This window comes from Zea mays, chromosome 5 (assembly GCF_902167145.1).
Source record: "Zea mays cultivar B73 chromosome 5, Zm-B73-REFERENCE-NAM-5.0, whole genome shotgun sequence".
NCBI classification, from domain to species: domain Eukaryota; kingdom Viridiplantae; phylum Streptophyta; class Magnoliopsida; order Poales; family Poaceae; genus Zea; species Zea mays.
Window position 1 is genome coordinate 180,451,024 of NC_050100.1, and position 6,899 is coordinate 180,457,922.

General features: G+C 40.1%; 1 long non-coding RNA gene across 6 annotated transcripts; it reads right to left on the reverse strand.

Annotated features, from left to right (window-relative positions):
- Positions 1-321: 321 nt before the first annotated feature.
- Positions 322-5,239, reverse strand: LOC100383655 (uncharacterized). Of its 6 annotated transcripts, XR_004849609.1 has the most exons (6): positions 4,812-5,239; positions 3,632-4,728; positions 3,453-3,531; positions 3,269-3,374; positions 2,126-3,184; positions 322-2,023 (listed from the first exon to the last, which is right to left on the reverse strand). It is a non-coding gene; the product is annotated as an uncharacterized lncRNA (long non-coding RNA). The 6 variants fall into 6 exon arrangements; XR_002262450.2 differs by having other exon boundaries at positions 3,269-3,531; positions 4,812-5,237; XR_553545.4 differs by having other exon boundaries at positions 324-3,184; positions 3,269-3,531; positions 3,632-4,351; positions 4,446-4,728; positions 4,812-5,234.
- Positions 5,240-6,899: the final 1,660 nt, after the last annotated feature.

The following is a 6,899-nucleotide window of genomic DNA, read 5'->3' on the forward strand; positions in this document are numbered from 1 at the left end:
AATATAGTATAGATATATAGGTTAAAATGGGTACGTAAGAAATTAAGAATGTTATTGATTAAATTAAAATATTTTTTAAAATACCACAACAGAGCCGGCTGATACGTGTGGTGCCATACCCGCCCACGCCCGCTCGGGACGAAGCGCTTCACAAAGCCACAACGGCCTCCCCCTCTCCGTTTCTTAAGTGCCCGTGCGTTGCTATGATTTCTATATAGCAAAGAATTTAATTACAACTGTTTATATGGTCTTAACCTACATCATTTAACAACCAATCATCACAGCCCTGCTTTGAAACGTAGAGCACAACTGAACCAAATAAGTATGACGAAAAATTGTGTTACATATATAGATATCTCATTGTTTTGTTTGCATTCAACAATAATTCTGAAAAACGAAATATATTTCTAAAATTTGATAGTATATCAATACGATATTCATCAATATCTAATTCTTTAGCAATAGTTGTTGTCATAAAACAGATATTATTATTGCAGGGTTACCATTAATTCACTAAATCACAATTGCTGCTCAGATCTTTGGGGCCACCTGCTGCAACGTGACAGAAGTAAAATGTTGCCACTACAGTACTACACTGCAGCACAGTTGAGAATTTGCCTCAAACAAAACAAAAAAATCTTTTTTTCTCAAACCAAACAAAAATGGCCGCATTTACTGTACAAGACATAAAAACCTTGAGCATTGAAAGGTAAGGAATTTGAACTTTAGTGTTCTGGTTAAGCTACAATATGTTATGAACAAATACTACAGTTGTACTCAAATGAGAGATGTAAAAAAGGTACAATATGTTTAAGTAGATGAACTATAATATATGACCAACTATGGTTATCAAGAGCATTTCTCTAAAACATTAAACAACCTATCATATGTATCAATTTCATAAAAGTATATCACACAAGTTTTATGTGGACAAGGTATATACAAGTACAAAACATCAACTGAATATCTAGCAGGAAAGTTTGTGGGATACAATACAGAAATAAAAAGGTATCTACAAGTCAAGAATCAAGTAAAAATAGTTTCTTAAACATATTATCAGATGTAAAAAGTAAAAGTGGGCAACAATTCTAATAAGTGCACCATGACAAGAAATAGACAAACAAAACATTGCTGGATGAACTGATCATTTTTAGGTGATAGTATGGTTTTGGAAGGATCACAAATCAACAATATAACTAAGAGGCGATCTATTAGAAAATCCCAGTAAAGTTGAAAGAAAAAAGAATATGAAAAAAAGGCATGACAAACAAAAGTTTGACACATGGAAGTTGCCCCAACAAGTGACAACGCATCTCAAAAGCAAATGTCAAATTGGAAGTCATAACAAGTTCATCATTAACTTAAAGAAAATTCAAACAGAGGTGACTGGATAAAAAGGGTCCATGGTTCTATGACTTCAATCATGAACTCAACAATTAGTATTTATAGACAGGTAATTTATATTCCAGTAAGTAAGAATTACTGAGTAGTGAGCACACAGTGTTGAGTAAGTTTATTGATTTCCTGTCAATTCAGATCTTTATTGTTTGCCTCAGAAAGAAACATGGAAAGCAATGCTCATTCTATTCAAAATGCAGAGACAATAATTCAGATTACGTAAAAGATAAGTAAATCATTTTCGCAGAAAAGAGTACAAAACATTCTGGACAATAGATCTAGATGTCAACATCAACCATCATTTTTGGAAGTACAGGTTATGGCAAAAAAGAACTCACCAGCGGCTGCATACGCTTTTTCCAATTGGGTTTCTATAGGGATTTGGCGTTTGCATTGAAAAGGCAGTAAACCACAAGATATATCGTGACAAAAAGTCTAGAAGAGAATCCAAAGTTGATGCGATAATAGCAAGTGAACCACTCCTTACTAAAGCATACACTTTTGCAGCAAAGAGAACCATATTTGCAATATTAGACAACCATATGGCTAATGGTTCACTCCTGATAACTTTTTCGTGTTCTTCCTGCAGGTCAATAAAGTGGCCAGATATCTATTGATGTCGTCACTATTAAAAAGAAGAAAAAATATAGTGAAGAAAATTTGATTATTAACATCCACATAAGTTACCTTCCCTAATGTTCAAACAGAAAGTCCATATATAACATACCTTGGACATTACAGGTAGGAAAGCATGATCTGTAAATGCGCCCATCTCACTAAAACCCTCTAACATCTCTACCTGTTGTTTGTAGTACTCAGCGGCAACATTCACACGACCTTGAGCTATCAATAGAACCATGAATGGTACATTAAGAAGGAAGATATGTGAAAAAAGACTCATCCAAATAAGAAAGTAAAAGGACTTTAAATAGTATGACTATTAACATTATCTTGAACATATAACTCATTTGTTTTTATAAAGTCACACTTCCAAATTCACTAATTAGGTGCACGCGCGTTGCTACGGTATCTTATATCACATAGGTAGACATTGATATAGAGATAATTAAAGAGACATGACATATAATTCATAGATAGAAGGTTGTCGTCTAACCAGATATATAGAGATAATTAAAGAGACATGCAGATAGCACACATAGAAACCATCACATAGAAATTAGTACATGCAAAAACTCCAGTTTTCAGAAATTTAATAGTACAGAAAATTAACCGAACAAGATAGTTCATCTAGTTTTTAGAAATTAAACAGTACAGAAAATAAACTTCACCTATGAATATGCATCTAGAGATAGAACAAATTGTAAGCATTAAAAGATCATGTAGCACAACACAATCTCTTGTTATTAAATAGTCCATCTCATCCACAATGACCATGATAGGAATCGGGGCGGATTCCCTGATCGATCTCAGGTTGTAGTGGTGGGTGATTGGTGGCCGGGGTTTGAGGCGCGATGCACAACGGCGGGGCGCCGTGTTCACCGCGCGCGAGATGAGAGACGCGAGGAAAGGGGCGGCTAGGTCACAGTAATCTCCCGGCTCCCTCTAGGAAGCCAGAACAATCTTGTTTCTGCTTAATCCCTATAGAGTGGTGCTTACAATTATTTATACTCCCTTCTTGTCCTTATCTAATGAGATAAATTCCCTCTTTTCTCTCTAACAAATCTTATCTCCTTAATCTTCTAATCATTATCATCTTATAATCCTTATCTGCATGCCTATGCTGTTGCCCGGCGCCTGTAGTGGCGACCGGTCATAACAGACCAACCTGCAACAGCACCATGCAAGTCAGATAACAAGACCAAATAGCAAGAAAATCCCAATAATCATAGCGGATACAAGCGATTATTACATCGTTCTTCTTGGAGTTGTATCCTTGTTGGAAAACATGCTATGAAGTTGCTGAAGTGGCAAAAATTGTTGTGTCCTTTATTTCAGTTCTGAATTTTTCCTAGCAGCTACATTATAAAATCGATTAGTATATACAAGCCTTATAAATCGATTAGTACATACAAACATTATAAATCGATTAGTACATATAGTTTTTTTATTGTGTTTGTTAATCATAGAGAGATCGACCCAGTCTGTAGAATCAAATTAGGTACGCTCGTGGTCCTGCATTAGGCATGACAGTAGGAATTAGATAAGTGGGAGTGATCAAAGCTTCTAAATAAGCTAGCATTCATGTTGTTTGGTCCAATAGAGTGAGTAGTACCTTGGATATCAAGGGCTTGTTGGGTGCAATTCCTCTGTCTTCTCCGTGCATGACTGCAAACAAAATGGTTTAAGATGTCGTAGACTTGAGCCAAAGCCTGTGCCAAACGCCCAAATATGAATCTGCCCTCCAAAAAATAAAGGAAAAAACAATCGACTTCTAATGTTATATGCCGAACCATTGAACCTCTTCTGTTCTGGGTCAGGGAAGGCTTATCCATTTGTTTATAGGTGAGCCCATCATGCTGCCGCAGGACACAGATGCTTCTGATCTAGTGGACTGACATGGCGGCATAAATTTTGACCACTCCATTAAACATAATTCCACGGCTGAAAGCACGACACCGCATCGTGACCAAAAAATAAGCATCCCTTTACAATTGCTGAAGTAGAACCACTAACATTGATCATTGGTTAGTCTATTTAAATCATTTTGTCTACATATTCAAGCCAGATGTTGGAATGAAACTTTGATATATGTTTTGAATAATTGGTACTTTTATTTATACACTAAATAGTTTCAAGATATACTAAAGGTATGCTTTGTTATGTTTTGTATCTGCTATTTATATTCTACAAGTACAACTATATGCTATTATAATGGCAAATATTAGACCAAAGGTTGTTAAAAAAACTTGCCTTTAGTGTGTTACGCTTTGTTGCTGCTTGTCATTGATATAGCACCTTGTTACAGATGATGGTTCATTTCATTCGCTTTAACCTGCAGCTAACCATAACTTCCTGTCTGCCTTCAAAACGCGATGGACGACTACTCGGCTAGCCAGGTGAGTCTTGATCCAAGAGTAAAAGCAAACCTGGTTTAGGGAACCCAATCATTTGCTATCAACAATGAGTATGGTATCCTTTGTCGAAGCAGCTGACCGCGCCAAAGGAGAAGAGCATGGCGGTCCTTAAGGAATACATCGCCAAGCACAAAATAGATTTTGACCCATTGGGAGGTCTCGCCAGATCACGCGCCAACCGCCCAGGAAGAGGACGAACGGACATGGACGACCGAGCGGACCTTGCGGAAGATGACACCGGTGGGCTTCTCCGTGCGGCGTGGTCCTTCCATCATGGAGACCATCAACATGTCCTCTATGTTTTTTCCAATGCATAAACATACATGGTGCATGAAGATATTATCTCAAAATAAGCCTTTTGGTTCAATTGAAACGTACCCTTGTACTTTCTGTAGTATGATGACGACGCGATGGAGGGAGAAGAAAGGGGGTGGGGCGGGTGGGTGCTCGGAGGGAGGCCGCCACACGGAGGATGGGGTATGCGTACCGCGGCCTCCTTCGCCTCGATGCTCAGATCCTCCATGGCAGTCAGCCTCCATTGATACCGCAGTAGCAGCCTGCGCACCACTCCCATGAATCGCCTCTAAATCCGGTGGGAGGAGGGCGCGGTGGCGGCTGGCGATGGGAGACAGAGAGATCACGAGGATGGCTGGTGCAGATATGGTGTGGGTGTGTGGCTTCGGTTCGGATTGGGGAGAGCTAGTAGATGTGGCTGTGGCAACGTGGTTCAGAGTCAGCGATGAGGGCAATCTTGTCTGCGGTGCGGCGTGGAGGCGAAGACAGGAGATGAGAGAAAGAGGCAGGAGGGGCGATCAGGGTGACGTGCGTTGGAGTGCGGGTTAATTTTAAAATAGATATAAGGGGTTATCTATAAAAATGTGATGTAGGACGACCGTTGAAACTGGTGCTTTAAGTATAGTATAGATAAGACTTAAAAAAATATAAGTAGTTCATATTTCTGTCTTGTAGCTTTTTTTATCTAATTAAAGTATGACTTGTTTTCAATAATTTTGGTGAAAGCTGTTGTACATTTTATTTTGGCCAACGCATATTTTATTAAATTAGTTTAACAAAACTTGTTTTTAGAAACTCGTATGCCTCATTTTTTTATCATTCTGGCTAATACTGATTGATGAATATTTGACTATAACCTCATCAAGACAAAAGTACAATCTAGCTAAGGATAGGAATTTGGATTCTAAGTAAATGAGTTATCTACCAATTCAAGGCCTAGTCCATTGTGCAGTTGTGGTCAAGTGTAGTCTAGATTCTAGGTGGATGTTCAACTTAATAGTCTCCATCGAAACACCAGTATATCAAACATTTGAGATGATGAGAGCATTTTAGTGAGACTTAGCATTTGGTGGGGATTGTTGAATTAATGTGGGTCTGGCCCAAATTAATATTTAATAATAGTCAATCCTAGAGGCCCACTTTAATGCTACGGTGTACTAGTACTTTAGTTCCGTAACAGAAGTTCAAGGTACAATTCACTCAACTTAAATAGGTAGACCATTGATACATCTATTGAGAATCTGAGAAAAGGATGAATGAGTGCCACACGCGCGTGCCGCCGGACAGGGTGGGTCGTGGTAGATCGGACCTTGGTCCGAATATTCCTTCCAAACGGTTGCACATTTTGCCTAGAGTGATGACCGTCCATTTACTGTCGTACGTTACTGGTCGTTTCCTGTGTTATGGCTAGTAACGGATGAGCTGTAATGGCTGTGAGCTAGTAACAGACGTCACTGATGGCGTCAGTTTCTGGCTAACTGTAACGGTAGCTCTGATGGAGACCGTTACTGTCAGTTGGCCTCCCTCTGCGCGTGTGTATATATACGAGGAGGGGAGGCTACTTCTGGGTTGACAACACAGTACGCACGTACAGTCCCAGACGCGGTGCACACAACCATTCCCGCCCCACCTTCTGCGAGCACAGACAGTGTGGGAGAGCAGGCCTCTGAAATCGCCGTCCGTAGAGAGACACTTGTACGGGTGTGCGGGCGATCAGGTATTTTGGGAGCGTACTCGTGACTGCTCGCTTCATCCGCCCGACCAACGCAGATCGAGGGACTGCACTACGTACATCTGCCTGTATTGACTGCTGAAAGGGAATTAGGCTTACACCTAGTCCCTAATTAATTTTGGTGGTTGAATTGCCCAACACAAATAATTGGACTAACTAGTTTGCCCAAGTGTATAGATTATACAGGTGTAAAAGGTTCACACTCAGCCAATAAAAAGATCAAGTTTTGGATTCAACAAAGGAGCAAAGGGGCAACCGAAGGCACCTCTGGTCTGTAAGCACCGGACTGTCCGGTGCGCCACCAGACAGTGTCCGGTGCACCAGAGGACTCCAACTCGAACTTGCCACCTTCGGGAATTTCTCAGGCCGGCGCGCTATAATTCACCGGACTGTCCGGTGTACACCGGACAGTGTCCGGTGCTCCAAAGAAGCGCAGCCTC